Source organism: Mesocricetus auratus, unplaced genomic scaffold, assembly GCF_017639785.1.
Source record: "Mesocricetus auratus isolate SY011 unplaced genomic scaffold, BCM_Maur_2.0 Super-Scaffold_4256, whole genome shotgun sequence".
Taxonomy (NCBI): domain Eukaryota; kingdom Metazoa; phylum Chordata; class Mammalia; order Rodentia; family Cricetidae; genus Mesocricetus; species Mesocricetus auratus.
The window spans coordinates 69,234,719-69,251,884 of NW_024429182.1; the positions used below are offsets into that span (position 1 = coordinate 69,234,719).

Below are 17,166 nucleotides of genomic sequence, written 5' to 3' on the forward strand. Positions count from 1 at the left end.
CTTCCATTTACCAGACTGGTGAGAGCCCAAGGCTCCATCCAGAACAATGCTTTGGAGCTGTTGACTTAGCACTCCAAGAGCCAGCTCAGCCCTGGCCCTGGCAGCTGCCTCCAGGCCTCGCCCTTCTGGCCCTAGCCACTACAGCTGGCAGGTTGCACAGTCTGTGCACGGGTTAATCTCTCCCATCGCCCTTCTCTCCGGCCTAGTTTACTCTGTTTCTGGCCTTTATCTCTCTTGGAAGTGTCTCAGCTGGCTTTAGTGCTGTTTAATTTTTCTCCCTGGTGATGGTTGTCTACACCCGTTTTTCAAAAGACAAAACAAATTGTTTGTTTAACCTCCCTAGGAATAAGTGGGCCAGGGGTAGCGTGGGAAGGGAAACGTGTTTATTGTTCTGTGGGCAGATCTTCCTGGGTATTTCCAAAGAGATCTTGACTGACTCACCTTCCTTTATTATCTGAAACGCACTTAAAAAAAAAAAAAGTAACCCTTCTATTTCTTCCTCACGCATCCCCCTTCTTATTTTATTGATCCTGTCCTCACACTGTCGTGAGCACATGTGGCCAAGGCAGAGACCCCTTGCTCCATTTTTAATCTTTTAGATGAGCACTCGCTCAGTGGAGCTGGCACATGGATAATGCTTTCTGCTGATTGGCTGATGGAACAGCATATGGGCTGAAGGAGGTCCCGGGTTAGAGGCTTAGCCCTGTTAGGCAATTCTGAGGACACCTGATGGTAAAACATTCCCAAATGAGTGGTTCTTAAAATGGGCGGGTATGTTGGAATCATGTGGGTGTAGGGTGTCCTTTGGAGCAGGGATGTTCAGTCACCTCTGGAGAGACTGCATCCGTGAGCAAAGCATCAGGCAGTGATCTTTCCTGACTGTCTTTGGGAAACCGATATACCCCTGAGGTGGAATGTTAGCTTCCAGGCTTGAGCCCAGGTGGAACAAACCAGTCACTAAGAGAGATCTCTGGGAAGAGATCTCTATCTTGGCCTTGGCTTTGAAAGTGCTCCCCATGAGTCCAGTGTACACTCAAGGCCAAGGCCCCCTTCTCAAGCCTTTATAGTAACCAGGAGGCTGATGGGGCACAGCAGGTGGGCCTACCTCTGGGCTCAAGTTCAGTAGGTCTGCACGGGAGTGAGAGCTGATGTCTCCAGCAAGTTTCTAGGGGACGTTGCTGCTGCTTCCTGCCAAGACTACTGTTTGGGAGGCACAGTTCTGAAGTCAAGTTGTCCTCATCATTGTCTTCAGGTACTGTTTGACCCTATTTGTCCTCAATACCAAACCTTCCTCTGAAACACAGGGCACTGTGATGGGAGATGCCATTCTGTAAATCTGTCTCTTATTGGTTGTTGAATAAAGCACAGTTGGCCAATAGGGAAACAAGATAGGTGGGACTAGGAGTTGAGGAGGATTCTGGGAAGGAGAACCACAGGGAGTCAAGATGCTCTTGGGGTAAGAAGTCCGGATCCTTTCTCTGGTAAGAGAAATACTTAGATGAACAATTATGGAGTAAATACTTAAGTCAGAGATAGTCAGTCAGAAACCAAGCAAACTGCCAACAGCTTCATAATTGATATAGCTTCCTGTGTGTTTATTTGGGACTGATGGGGATCTGGAACCAGGCTGGCAGGAAGGCTTTACTCTACAGATGGTTGTCAGGAGAGGGATTGAATTTCCACGTAAAATGACAAAAGTATAAAAGGGATTTTAGAAACAAAATAATGGAGAGAAGCACAGCTTTTTGGTAGCAGCATTTTCTCAGGTGGGCTCTGTTTTGCCAGAGACAAGCAGAGACTCGAGGCTGGCTTAAGGAAGTCTTCCTGACTCAGCATTAAAAAAAAAAAAAAAGGCTCTGCTAACAATTAGAAGGTGTGTACGTACAGCTGGAAGTGGCAGTGACCACATCTCCAAGCCGGCAGCTTTTGCTGGATGTCAGCATAGACTGAGGCAGTGAGGTGGAGTCAAACTTACGCCCACCATCTTGGAAAAACTACAGTTTAAACAGCTGCGGTTTTAACAGATAAGACACGTGGCCAAAAAAACAAAGATTTACAGTAAGGTCAGACTTGGATGAAGAAAAACCTCTAAAGGTTTATAGTGTGTTTAAAAATATACGTAGAATTGAGAGAGAAAAAGAAACAGCATAGTGGTAAATAAATAAAGAAGCTAGCTCTGGTGGCACCCACTGGTAGGATTTGCTCCAGAGGCAGAGGCAGGCAAATTTCCAGAGAAACCCTGTCTCAGAGAAATAAACAAATAAATAAACAAATAAATCAATGTAAAAGAAATAAAGGCAGGTAGGCAGGCTCCATGGTCTACAGACCAAAGAGGTCTGGAAAAAATTCTTTCTGAGACTATAACTTGTCTTTCACCTTATGAAGAACACAAGTTTTATTTTGGTGAAGTCCAGTTCATGGGCTTGTTCTTCGTGGGTTGTGTGTTTTGCTGTCTAGGGTCAGGAACATTTGCCTAGCCAGGTATAATGGTATTCAATGTAGCCCATTGGGAGGTTAAGGCAGGAGAATCAGGGATCCAAGGCCATTCTCTGGAAACAAGGAAATTGGTGTCTCAAAACAACCACCACACCCCAAAACCAACCAAGCAAAATGTTTGCTTGCCTAACTCAAGGTACAACAGTGTTTATGTTTACCTTAAGTTTGGATGTTAAAATCCCAGCCCTCAAAGTGATGGGCACTTTGGGCGGTTTCTAGGTTACAGGGCAGAGACCTCATGGATGGGATTCATGCCCCACACAAGAGACTCCAGAGCAGTAGTTCTCAACCATTCTAATGCTGCAACCCTTAAATATAGTTCCTCATGTTGTGGTGACCACTCCAGCCATAAAATTATTTTGTTCCTATGTCATAACTGTAATTTGCTACTGTTATGAATTATAATGTAAATATCTGATATGCTATCCTCTGGGGGGTCAGGATCCATAGGTTGAGAACAACTGCCCTAGAGGTTTATCCTGCTCCTTCTTGCTCTGCGATCATAGTGAAGAGATGGCTCTCTGCGGAGTGAGCCTTCCTCCGGCACAGAATTTGCTAGTGCCTGGTCTAGGACTTGCTAGCCTCCAGAATTGAGAGACATAAACTTCTGTTGTTCATATGCTACCCTGTCCAGTGATTTGTTCTCCATCTCTATAACTGTGAAATTTAAAGAGCGTTTTAGAAATGACCATATTTATAGTAGATAGTCTTCAAATACTGGCTTTTAAACATTACCAAAGCACAATTCCCTGGAGAATTATCTAAGTCCTTGTGTGCATTGCTGGTCTGTTTCTTTTTATTGCTAAATAGTATTCCATGGACTGGATCTACCACAGTTTGTTTAACAATTCACACATTAGAGTATGTGCAAATTTTTTATATAAATACATGTTTTTGCTTTTTCTGGGATAAATGCCTGAGGCAGCAAGTGCTAGCCATATGACAATTATGTTTCATTTTATAAAATGAGATATTGTTTTCTGGAGTGACTCTACCATTTTGTGTATCTACTGGGAGTGTGTGAACATCCAGTTTCTCCAATTCTTGCTTGCATATGATGCTGTCACCATTGTTTTAAAATCATAGCCATTCTGATAGCTGCATAGTGACATCTTGCTCTGGTTTGATTTGTCATAGACCTAGTATATTTCATACTGCTTTCTGAGGAGCTGAATCTCGTTATTTTTCAGAGCATTGTCCCATTTTTCTCAGTTGTCAACTTTATGGTCATAAAGCTGTTGTTTTCCATGTTTTCTTTGTAATGGCTCTGTCATGTCATCTTTTAGCTCCATTTTGACGTATCCTTTATTTTTTCTTATTTGTTAAATAGCTAGCTTTTTTGGTAGGGAGTAACTCAATGGTGCATCATTTGTCTAAGAAATATGATGTCCTGGGTCTTGGGTTCCACACCCAGCACCGAAACAGTAACAACAAAAATCTGGCTTTCTGTTCCCATGGCTTTTTGTGGTTTTTCTGGGGTAGATCATTTTGATTTCTGTGCTTTATTGCCTTTCTTCCGCTTGAGTTGAGCTTTCTTTGTTTGAGTTATCCACAAGAACTTGAGCTGTACCAGGGAGTTTGGGGGTTGGGGGTAGAACTATCCACTGTGCTAAAACCAAGAGTTAACTATCTTGTTTGTGTTATTGGTATTGTTTGAGACAGGGTAGCACTATTTAGCCCAGGCTGGCCTGAAACTCACAGAGATCCGAAGGTCTCTTCCTCTGGAGTGCTGGGATTAAAGATGTGCAGCACCATACCAGTTTTGTGTGTGTGTGTGTGTTTGTTTTGTTTTGAGACAGGATCTTGCAACCTATAACCCAGGCTTGCTTTGAAAGAGCGACTCCCCTGGCTCAACCTCTCCAATGTTGTGGTTATAGGCGGGTATCACCACACCCTGTTATCTTTTAAGATGCTCCAAATGATAAGGCAACCATGTGTTTATGCCTGTAGTAACTGTTTATGAATTTCCACGTTTCATATGGTGTCCACTGCCATTTAACGTCATTTAACATTTGACGCTGTATGCTGTGTATGTGAGTGTTTTTTGTTTTACCTTCATTTTGTTCTTATTACATTTTGTTTTGGGATGAATCAAAATCTAAAAATCACCAAGTCAGTAGAAAAAACTTCCCATTTCCCAGGCAGCTTCCAAATAAAGAACCAATATTGTTTAAATCTAAACTTTATTTGTATTTCCTTAGCTTCATCTCCTCTAACCTAATACCTTCTCTGTATTCTAGAAGTTCATCCAGGATAGCACTGTGAAGTTAGCCTGCCTGTGTCCTGAGGCTCTGCCTGACTGAGACTGACAGATCATTATGGACAACTCAGATCTGAGAAAGTTTTGAGGAATGCTCATTCTGTAGGATGCCCTGAAATGTGATACATTTTTTTTTTCGAGACAGGGTTTCTCTGTATTGTTTTGGAGGCTGTCCTGGAACTCACTCTGTAGACCAGGCTGGCCTCAAACTCACAGAGATCCGCCTGCCTCTGCCTCCCAAGTGCTGGGATTAAAAGCGTGTGCCACCAACGCTATAGACACAATTTATTTACTTTCATTTCATGTGCATTTGTGTTTTGCCTGCATGTACATCTGTGTGAATGTGTCAGATAACCTGAAACTGGGGTTACAAATAGTTATGAGCTGCCATGTGGTGCTGGGAATTGAACCCCGGTCCTCTGGAAGAGCAGCAAGTGCTCTTACCTGCTGAGCCATCTCTCCAGCCTCTGGCACTTTTTTTTCTCTTTCTGATGTTCTTCTCATGATTAGGCTAGAGTTGTGAAGTTTAGGAGAAAATCCAAAACTCATAGAGGTTAAATGTCATTGTCACACCATCACATCTAAGTCAAGTCCCAGCCCTGTAAACTGTCACTGTTGGTGCAGCCTCAGTCACTTACCTGGGCTTGTGCTTGTCAGGTTTGTCCATAGCAGCCACCATCCTCTTTGCTCCCTTCCACAATATATTCTAGAAGGAATTTACTCTGTGCCATCTACACTTAGGAAGAGAGTTGGGCTGCATTTACCCGACAAGCATCATCGCTATACAAATCATTCAGGAACCACCATATGGAGAATTTGTCTTTGAACCCCATGTATTTATTTGAACATTTGTTTACACTTTAAGTTACAATCCCATCTGTATTATTTATTTTGCTGCTAGCTCCATTGTGCAAGGTGTTTTTCCCCCCGGCATTGAATTCAGTACTGACAGGAGTTTTGTAAGGACATTGGTCTTTGTAAGGACATGGCTTCACCCTCTTCTTGATTGCATTGCTGCCAGCTCCAAGGCTGTTGGAGTTCTTAGCTCTTTTCTAATTCTATGCCCGACATACCCAGTTCTCTGGCTGCTTTTAAGGCTTTGTCTTTGTCAATCATCCTTACGGATTTACTTTTAATGTGTCTTATTGCAGCTTTATTCATCTGTCTTCCTCTTGGGTTTTGTTGGGTTTCTTGAATTACTGGTCTATAGTTTTTATTAATGCATTTCTGTTGGTGCTTCCTCCAGTGCCCTTGTTTCTGCCTGTGTCTTCTCCCTTGAGAGCTTCATTATTTAAGATGTTGATGTGGGATTGCCCCTCAGGGTACTAATGTGTTGCTTCTTTGTTTACTTAATTATTTTCATAGCATGTTTTATTTTGGACATTTTCCCACTGTTTCACCTTTGAATTTGCTCATTTTCATCTCCCTGTCTAATTAGTCATGAGTCCCATCAATCAGTTTTGAATCAGTAGATGAGACCCAATTTAACTATATTTCCTATGTCCAAAAAGTTCTGATAACTTGGTGAGTGAGATGACTCAGTGGGTGAAGGTGTGCTTGCTGGCAAGCATGGGACCCACATGGTGTCCTCTGACTTCCATACATGTGCCACGGAGCCTTCACATGCATATATACCATATGCACCCTCATATGACTGAAATAAATCAATAAACGTGAAATGAAATTTTAAAAAGTTCCAGTTACGCACTTAATGTCCTCTCTGCTAAATTTAGCATTCGAGTCAGCTGTGGTTAAGTTTCCATTGGCTGATTATTCTTCCCACCGTGGACTCTTTCTTCTTTGTCTGTATGCATGCCTGGTGATCTTTGGTTGGATGCCACACTTTGTGATTTGCCCATGGTAGGTGCTGTTTCTGTGTTACTATAAACACTCTCCAGCTTTGTTCTAGGCTGCAGTTAAGTTACTTAGAAACAGTGTCATTCTTCAAGTCTTCTGTGTGTGATTAGTTAGGCTGGGCCAGAGCACAGCCCTCTCTAGGGCTAATTATTCCCCATCACTGGAGCAAGACCTTCCTAAGTGCTTTACACAATGCCTCATGAATGTTGAGCTTTTGGGCTAACTGGGGGGAACTAGCATTGTTCTGTGTGCACACCCAGCATCCTTTGCCTGAAGCCTTTTGTGGACCTTTCCCTGGCATCACTAATAGCCTTCTGCCTTGTTCACTCTTTGAAGAGACTCTCTCTCTCTCTCTTTTGGTTTTTGGGGTTTCTCTGTATTGTTTTGGAGGCTGTCCTGGAACTCGCTCTGTAGACCAGGCTGTCCTGGAACTCACAGAGATCCGCCTGCCTCTGCCTCCCGAGTGCTGGGATTAAAGGCGTGCACCACCAATGACTGAGACTCTTTATAGACCTCCAGGCTTTTCTATCTATTCCCCTCATTCTTCTGTGGTGTTCTAGTCTATGAACTCCAGTTGCCTTGCTTTTCACAGATTCTCAGCTTTGACCTCAGCTTTAGGAGTTTATGAAGTTCTGCCTCAGTTTCTCCCTTTTGTGCCACACCCTGAAAATTCTCCCCAGGAAACTGAAGGACTCACCTTGTGGGCTTTCTGTCTCACAAGGATTAGTGTTCTTCATTGCCTGATACTTAGTGCCAAAGTCACTACTGTTTTACATATTTTGCCCACTTCAGACATGAGAGCAAATCTAAGAAGCCAATGTACACATTCAGATCTTGACTCTAAGAATCAGTATTCGTGAAAAACTCTTGTGTCAGAGCTGAAAAATAAAAATCACAGCCATTCAAGATGACTCGTTGTAATCCCAACACTGAAGGTTGAGGCAAGAGGACTGCAAACCGTTCAAGACCAACATGGTCTACATAGCGAGTTCCAGTAGATAACCAAGGTGGCTCAATGGATGAAGTGCTGACTGCGTGAGCATGAGGACATGTACCCTAACTCCAGCATCTTTATAAGACACTGGGTATAGCTGTGTGGGGTTGTACATACCTGGAATTTCAGTATAGGGAGGCAGAGGAAGGGGCTCCTGGGAGCCAGTCTAGCAATGAGCTGCTCTAGATTCAGTGAGAGAAGCCATCTAATGAGTAAGGTGCATACGTAGAAGGCTGGTAGGCTGCAGAGCTGGTTCATTGATTAAGAACACTTGCTTCTCTTGCAGAGAACCTGGATTCAGTTCCTACCTCCCATATATAGCTGGCAACTACAGTTTTAGAGGCTCTAACAGCCTCTTCTGGACCCTTACATATACATAGGCAAAACATGCTGTGGTCATTTGAATGAAAAATGGCCCCTATAGACTCCTGGGAGTGGCATTATTTGAGATGTGACCTTGGAATAGGCGTGACCTTTTTGGAGTGGGTAGGCTTTGAGGTTTCAGAAGCTCAAGCCAGGCCAGTGTCACTCTCTCTTCCTGCTGCCTGCAGATTCAGATGTAGAACTCTCAGCTTCTTCTCCAGGACCATGTCTGCCTTCGTGCTACCATGCTTCCCACCATGGCAATAAAGAATTAAACCCCTGAACCTGTAATCTAGTTCCACTCAAATGCTTTCCTTTATAAGAGTTTCCATAGTCATAGTGTCTCTTCACAGCAATAGAACACTGACCGAGACACACGCATTCACATAAAATAAATACAATTTTAAAGGAAAAAAGCAATAGAGGAAGACATTTGGTATGGACCTTTAGTATTCACATAGGCATGCTGCACACATGGGTGTGGGTGCCCACATGCACATGTGCACACACACAAATATACCACACACGGTGCTTGCAACAAGAGCAACAACGAACTAGCATTGGTGACTGTGTACTGACTACCATTCCTGCTGAGAACTTGCCTGTAGCCTGATAATAAGTTATCAATTACTGCATATTTCCCATGCATGCTTGCTAATTTCTATGCTTTGTATAATGTATTTTTTTGTTCCGTCTGCTGAGCAGCCTGTGTCCGAGAACATGCGGAGGGTGTCGGGGATTGACAACACAGAGACTCGTTCAATGATATAAAGAAAACTTTAAACAGGCTCCAAAAAGGTTCAAGAAAACCTCCTAAGAAAAGCTCCCACCAGAGAAGCTTCTGCTCTCTCCTCTACCCTGGCTGGTTCTGCTCTGACACCAGAGGTGGATGTGTGTGGGTTTTTGAAGGTGCGGTTAGTCTTTGGACAAGGTCGAGGTCAGGGCGGTTTCCGTGGGAAGGCCTTTCCCAGGAACTTATTGTATCGTTTTTAGTAAACATGTTTTTACTAAACATTGTCTTACACCTGCCTACTCCCAGGCAGAAGGGGAAGTGGCCAGGAACTTATTGTATCGTTTTTAGTAAACATGTTTTTACTAAACATTGTCTTACAGCTGCCTACTCCCAGGCAGAAGGGGAAGTGGGTTTCTGCTCAAGGTCTGGTGTTCCCACAATTCACCCCTTTTTATTTTCAAATGAGGCACTCCTGGCTTAGGTCAAGTAGGGTCACCCTCCCTTTCCCGTCTTTGGGGGACCTTGAACCCCTGTTTTAGGTGGGAGGGGTCTTCCCGACAGGTTGCCCGTCATCGGAGATACCCCAACCTTAAATCATCTGTAACCAACCTTCATGGCTATCGGGATTGCCATGGGCTAAGCTAAGCAATACTTGGTTACGGATCTCTTGTCTCTGGAACAAGGCACGTTTGAGCTCGGCATAAAGCCAGAATGCCTACCGCCACTGCCACCATTTCCAGGACCCCCATTGACATAGCGCCTCTCCATCACCATACCCATCACCAGATCTGGGCCATAACATTCTACCAGCCTTCGTCTGTTACAAGGGTAACCCGCATGTGATTTACATTTACAATTTGATAAAGTTTCCAATCGTTTCAAGATCTGCTCAGGAAAGCATTTAGAAAGTGCACTTGCACAGATACATTGGGCACAATCATTGATGTTACACATGTAGCATTATGAAAAATATGAACAATAGTTGTCACATTAGGACAAGTTGCATTTCTCCAGAAAAATACACTGGCCTAGTCGTGATTCCAGAAATAGGAACCATCAAGTCTGATATTTCAAGTGACCATGTCCTGTTCAAATACTGAAAAGAGGCTTTTGCCACTCATCATAGTCCATACCAATGTCCAAATGCTTTAAATGGGTCCTTTTTTCTCTGTTAGCTTCATGATGAAAACTCATGGGTCCGGAAGGTTGATGCAGCAGGTCTGTTGAGAAACTGGAAATCTCGAACCGACTGTTTTCTTTCTTTCTTGGGCTGTAGATTCGATGACATCAATGGTCAGGAACATTGATTTAGGAGATCTCACTCAAACTGGCTTAGGTAGGCTCCCATGGTCTCAGGTCCAGTTTTTCTCTGCTCCATGCATCTCACTAAATGGTCTGACAGTTGCCGAAGCTTTATTCTTTTCCTGCAAGAAAACACAAACATGCCCTCGACCCCAAATTAGGGTCTTCTCCACTGTCTAGTGTATGGATGTCTCCATTTGACCTGAGTAATGGTTGCTCAAGTTCCATCATGCCAGAATCTGTCTGAAGCTCACTGGCATTCACATTATAAAATTTTTAAATGAGGAGTGTATTATTTGATGAGTCATGTGGGGACTGGGGGCATTATTCCCCCTTTTTATTTTCTAAAAAAGTTTTCTTTTTTGAACTGTTGAAGCTGGACCATAACAGTAGAAGGATTTGTCTACCCTCCTTGGTTAACTATCTAGGTAAATTGGGCTTACTAAATAACTTTTGAAAATTATTTGAAGTCTGTGAGCAGTCTTTCCCAATCTAACCTGTAGAACTCTCACTAGCTGACAAGGCCTCATTTGTATCTTAAATTTTTCTGTTAAAACATTAACAGACTGGCTGGATGTTCCTTTTGGCTATATATAAAGCAATCTAGGTAGCTTCTGAACTATTTTTTGAAGGGATTTAAGTATCCTTTTAATCATATAAGCAGTTCACACTCACACATTCGCAATCACATTTCATACATACCGGTGTGGCCACACCATACATTCAGAACATACATGCATCTTTCAGTCATCCTTTTTCCCTAGGTCATGATTAGTCTGTTGCAATGAAGCTTCCTTAATTGAAATCTATGTAAAAGAACAACTCCAGCCAATCCTTGAACTAAAAAGGTTAAAAAGTCCTATATGTTTTTATCATTCCTCCATTTGAGCTACAGTCATGGGGTACAGCCGTACCTACTCCTTGTATCTCTGTAGATGCTAGGTAGAGAGGCCAGGCTTTTGGCCAAAAGTTTTTAGAGATGACTCACAAAATAGAACTTAAATGTAAACAAAATTTTCCATTCCATATACCTTTGTCTTTTTCTTTTTCTTTACTTAATACCAGTACCTCTTTACTGTTACCAAAAAAAATTTTTTTTTGAGTCAGGGTTTCTCTGTATTGTTTGGAGGCTGTCCTGGAACTTGCATAAAGGTGTGTTGGGATTAAAGGCGTATGCCGCTGGGAATCTCTTGGATTCCCCTACTTCCTGACCCTGGTATCAGGCTTAGGAGGGGGAAACTCAGAATGTCTAGTTTCTGACTTTTTAATCTCATTGGCGGCAGCCGCTCCCAATGTATTATTGGTGTTATAAAATTTGATGAACAGGGAGCTGGAATGACTAACTGGCATCAACATGCGGGGGAATCCTCACCAACGCCCGTATTTCCCTTACCTGAGTGTTCAGCAATGGTTGGATCATCTTTATCATGGTGAGCATTACTAGTATCCGGAGTAGTATTGGGGTCGACATGCCTGATGCACCGTTCGGGGACCCAAATGGGCTTCTCACTTCCTGGAGGAAAACACAAACAGCCCCTCGGACCCTAGCTAGTAGGGGAGTGGGTGGCTGCCATTTTCCTGTAATCAAATCCTTCCATCTGACCCATCCCAAGGACTGGGAGGGTTTGTTCCAATGTCTCTCCATAGCAGACAAATTATTACGGTCTACGGTCAAAAAATTTAAAATGTAAAGTATGGTGGATAACTGAATATTGGGGAGGTAACATACTCCCCTTTTTTATTTTCTTAAAATACTGTTTGAGAGTGGCATGGGTGCGCTCCACAATAGCCTGTCCCGTGGGGTTGTGAGGAATACCAAAAGAATGGACAATGTGATGTTCCCTGCAAAAGGCAGCAAAGCGATTGCTGGCATAGGCAGGGCCATTGTCCGTTTTTAGGGCATCGTGTACGCCCATGTAGGCAAAGGCCTGCAGGCAATGAGAAATAACATCTTTAATCTTCTCTCCTGAGTGGAGATAGGCAAAAATCAGTTTAGAATACGTATCCACTGAGACATGCATGTATTTTAATTTCCCTGCCTGCGGCAGGTGAGTGACATCCATTTGCCAGAGATGGTTGGCCCTGAGGCCCCGGGATTTACCCCTCATTGGGAGAATTATGATAAGGGGCACAATCAGGGCACTGAGAGGTAATCTGTGTAGCTATGGATAAGGGGCACCCAGTGTGAAATTTAATGGAGCGGGCATTTAGATGATACCGCTCATGGAGCTGGTGGGCAAGCTGCTCCTGAGTAAATAAGACCCTAGGGCGGGTCAAGGAGTCAGCAATTTCATTGCCCTGGGCAAGGGGTCCTGGAAGGTTAGTATGTGCACGAATAAATCCCACATAAGCAGGGTGGATGCACTGCCAAATAAGATGTTGGAGCTGAACTAATAAGGAACGAACCTGGGAGGTTGGAAGAACATATGGAGAAGTTTCTAAAGGTCTAACAATGTTGGCAACATAAACACTATCAGTATATAAATTAAAGGGCTCTCCCTCAAACATTTGGAAAGCCATCAAGCATGCAAACAACTCGGCAGCTTGTGCTGACATCTGCCCTATGGGTACCCTCTTCCGTACCTGAGAAGAAACCACCACCGCAAAACCCTTGGAGGAGCCGTCTGTAAAGACTGAGCGAGCTCCAATTAGAGGGTTCTCCTTTAAAATCTTGGGAAAGATCACAGGGTGTTGTTTGAAAAAAGACATCAAGGGGCTGTTGGGATATTGGTTATCAAACTGTGCGCCTGTAGATGTAATAAACAGGGTCCACCCATCATGGAAGATCTGTAGATGTTCCACCTCCTCCTTACCATAAGGAAGGATAATTTTATCAGGACTCTTTCCAAAGGTTTGAATGCTAAACTTGTGTGCCTTCCACAACAATTGTAAAATGAGATCATAGTAAGGGGTCATTACCTTCTTAGGGGAGGCTGACAAATGTACCCAATAAATAGGACCAGTCTGCCAAAACACGGCAGTGGGCAAAAAGCTAGATGAAAGTACAACCAGAACAAGGGGCTGCCCATAATCTATACGCCAAAGGTGGGCTTGCTCTATACTTCTTAACAACAATTGTAGGGCTTCCCTGGCCTCTGGGGTAATCTGTCTAGGGGAAGTTGGAGCAGGGTCCCCAGGAAGAATATCATAAAGCGCTTTAAGAGCCCCTGTTTTAATAGAAAGAGAAGGGCGAAACCACTGCACCTCTCCCAAAAATCTCTGCCAATCATGAAGTATTTTTAAATTTGAACAATCCATCTGGAGTCTTTGTGGCCGGAGGCCAGTTTGTTGAATTTGATGACCCAAATAAGTATAAGGGGGTCTCTTTTGGATCTTTTCAGGAGCCAAAATAAATCCACGGGCCTCCAGAAGTTCCTGTAGCTCTGCAAAGGCTATGTAACATTGTCTTTCTTCGGCCGCGGCCAAAAGAATATCATCCATGTAGTGGATAATGTAAAGATCAGGGAACTTACGTCTGAGGGGATCTAAGCAGGCAGCTACATAAATCTGGCATATAGTTGGACTATTAGCCATCCCTTGGGGGAGCACCACCCATTGGAAGCGAAGGGCAGGCTCCCTAAAGTTAATCGCAGGAAGGCTAAACGCAAACCGAGGACTATCTTGAGAATGCAAGGGAATAGAAAAGAAGCAATCCTTCAAGTCAATGACAATCAAATGCCAGTCTTTAGGAATGGCCACAGGCATGGGCAAGCCAGGCTGCAGAGCCCCCATAGGCTGCATGGTCGCATTCACGGCCCTCAAGTCTTGTAGTAACCTCCATTTCCCTGAAGATTTTTTTATTACAAATATAGGGGTATTCCAAGGGGACGTGGAAGGAACCAAATGACCTGCCTCCAATTGTTCTTGAACTAGCTGGTGAGCCGCCCTTAGTTTCTCCGCTGGTAAGGGCCACTGTTCCACCCATACCGGATCATCTGATAGCCATGTGATGGGTATGGGGGCTGGTGGCGCAACAGTGACCCTCATCAAAAATGGCCAAAACCCTTCCTATCCCCTGGGGCCCTGGTCTCCAAAGGGAGGGATGCCACAGGGCAAACCTCTCCCTGTTCTAGTTTACCTAGTTCCCTCCCCGGGCTCCAGCCCCTCCCTTGCATCATCTGGGGGCCCCTGCTTTTGGACTTGGGTGCCTGAGTGGTGAGGACCACTCCCATTTCTTGCATGAGGTCCCGTCCCCAGAGGTTAATAGGGAGGCCAGGCAAAACATATGGCTGGAAAAGCCCTGTGTGGCCTTCAGAGTCTTGCCACTTTAAGATTCTGAGGCTTTTTGGGGCACAGCCTGTCCTATTCCCTGGAGGGTCACTGTTCCTTCCTCTTTCGGCCAGGCGGGGGGCCAGAATTTATCTGAGAAGACAGAGAAATCTGCCCCAGAATCTAAGACGCCCCTAAAGGACTTGCCTTCTATCTTTAATGTAAGCTGGGGGCGGTTCTCCATAGTGGCTACCCAAAATGCTGCCGGGCCGGTACTTCCAAAACCTTGGTTGCCCCTTTTCTCTTTAATTTTTCTAGCCTCAAAAGGAGCTGTAGGGAGAAGGAGTAACTGAGCAATCTGTTCTCCTGCAGGGATGGCAACAACCCCACTGCCCACTGATGTCATTATTTTAATCTCCCCCTCACTATCCTGGTCTATAACACCGGGGTGTACCTGGATGCCTCGAAGAATAATACTGGACCGTCCCAAGAGTAGTCCGACCGTGCCTGGAGGCAATGGCCCATGCACCCCAGTAGGGAGGGCCTGGATCCCCATTTCCGGTGTTAGGATTGCCCGGGCAGAGGGAGCGAGGTCCAATCCTGCACTCCCTGAGGTGGCTCTAAGGAGGTCTGAGATATGAAGGGGTTGCTCTGGGGGAGAAAATGAGTCCTGCCACTGCCCAGAGCAGGGGTCATTGCCCCGTACACATTGGTTTTGGGGCCCTGGGGCGGGGCCCTCCTCCCGTTTCCCTGATTATTATTAGCAGGAAGGAAATTTCCCTCCCGGTCAGTTTTAGAGTAGCAGTTATTGGCCCAATGATATCCCCTTCGACAACGGGGGCATAAACCAGGTCTCTTGAGACCCGCAGTACTATTTTGAGGGCACTCTCTACAGAAGTGTCCCTCCCTGCCGCAGCTGAAACATGTTTTTCTCCTTCCCAGAGTAGGTCTTTCTTTCCCCACTTGGGGCCGAATGGCAGCAGCTAACACTTGGCCCTGGATGAAGTTCCCATCAATGTCCCTACAGATCCGGATATAGTCATTTAGACTTTTATTGCGATAGGGGCGAAGGGCTTCCTTACAATACTTATTTGCGTTTTCAAATGCCATCTGCTTGATGACTGGCATCGCAGGCCCAATGCCCCCAAATATTCTTTCTGCTACCTGACTGAGACGGTCTACGAAGTCTTGAAAAGGTTCGGAAGGTCCTTGAAGGATTTTGGACAGATGATCCCCTCCTTCCTTGGAAGGCAATGCTTTCAAGCCCCTTGGGCCGCTGCTGCCACTTGGGCATAGACTGCGATGTCATATTGCATTTGTTGCTGAATGGTGGCGTATTGACCACTCCCGGTAAGCATCTCCACATTTCTCTGGGGCTGTCCGGCCTGTGCATTCCTTTGGGCTGTCTGGCTGCATCTTTCCTGAAACTCACCTCTCCAAATCAAATAATTTCCCCCCGACAGAGCTGCTCTGCAAAGCTGCTGCCAATCGCCAGGTGTCAAATTAAGAGACGCAAAAGATTCCATTAAGGAAAGTGTAAAGGGAGCCTGTGCTCCATAATTTAAAGTTGCCTCTTTAAGTTGTTTTATATCCTTAAAATTTAAAGGGTTATGATGCCGAATGACCTGTCCAGAATTGTTTGGATCTGGAACTTCCATTACTGGGGCCACCACCGGGCAGCATTGGACCCCTCCTCTGGGTCTTCCCTCCAGGTCTGAGAAGGACTGGGTTATCTCATAGGAGAAGTCCCTTTTTTCAGAGTATGGGGAAGGGTTTCTCTCCCTGTCCTGTCTTTCCTTAATTAGAATCTTTTTTAGTTCTTTTTTAAGGGCCGCGATCTCAGCAAGTAACCGTTCCTTTTCAGACTGTGACGAGTCTGAGTCTGAGCTACTTCCATTTTCTAGGTCTGATAGAGAAGGATATAACCGATTCTGACTGGAGTCCTTCTTTTTGGGTCGCGCCCGGAGATGTCTACCCATTTTTTTATTGTTACTAAGAGACTCCTCCTCATCCTCACTAACAATGGAGCCTCTAGTTTCAGTCACGGTCTCTTCATCATCACTCTCTGCCCCTGAACTCAAGGAGGCTTGAGTCTCAGTCTCTTGTAACTCTAAAAAAGCCTCTTTTGTGTCCTGAACTACCTGGCGGTAACGAACCTTATCTGTCAAAAGTGCTCCCCTCACTAATCTCCATAAGGAGAATGTCGTAGGGGGCAAGGACTCAGATCCCTCTTTTCGTAAAAGTCTATGAAGATCACGGCGAACCTCCTCCCAATCTGGAATATTTAAGCTTCCCCCAGTAATGAACCATGGACTGGCTCGTTCGATCGATTTTAGAAAGCCTTCTAGGGTTTTAGACTTGACTGCAGTCCCATGTTCTTTAAGTAACTTTTTTAGTTGATACTGTAATGATTCTAGCTTCCCGGAACTATTCCCCATAGTTTCTTAACCCCGTCCACTTACCTCGCTTTCACGATCTCAGTGGGACCTCCAATTGTTCCGTCTGCTGAGCGGCCTGTGTCCGAGAAGGTGCAGAGGGTGTCGGGGATTGACAACACAGAGACTCGTTCAATGATATAAAGAAAACTTTAAACAGGCTCCAAAAAGGTTCAAGAAAACCTCCTAAGAAAAGCTCCCACCAGAGAAGCTTCTGCTCTCTCCTCTACCCTGGCTGGTTCTGCTCTGACACCAGAGGTGGATGTGTGTGGGTTTTTGAAGGTGCGGTTAGTCTTTGGACAAGGTCGAGGTCAGGGCGGTTTCCGTGGGAAGGCCTTTCCCAGGAACTTATTGTATCGTTTTTAGTAAACATGTTTTTACTAAACATTGTCTTACACCTGCCTACTTCCAGGCAGAAGGGGAAGTGGCCAGGAACTTATTGTATCGTTTTTAGTAAACATGTTTTTACTAAACATTGTCTTACAGCTGCCTACTCCCAGGCAGAAGGGAAGTGGGT

At 44.7% G+C, this 17,166-nt stretch overlaps 1 long non-coding RNA gene across 2 annotated transcripts in view; it reads left to right on the top strand.

Annotated features, from left to right (window-relative positions):
- The first annotated feature begins 1,428 nt into the window (after positions 1–1,428).
- LOC110341806 overlaps positions 1,429–17,166 on the top strand; it is a 26,657-nt gene continuing 10,919 nt past the window's right edge. For both annotated transcript variants that reach the window (XR_002383811.1, XR_002383815.1), the window contains exon 1: positions 1,429–1,481. This is a non-coding gene — a long non-coding RNA (uncharacterized LOC110341806). The remainder of the gene's footprint in view (positions 1,482–17,166) is intronic.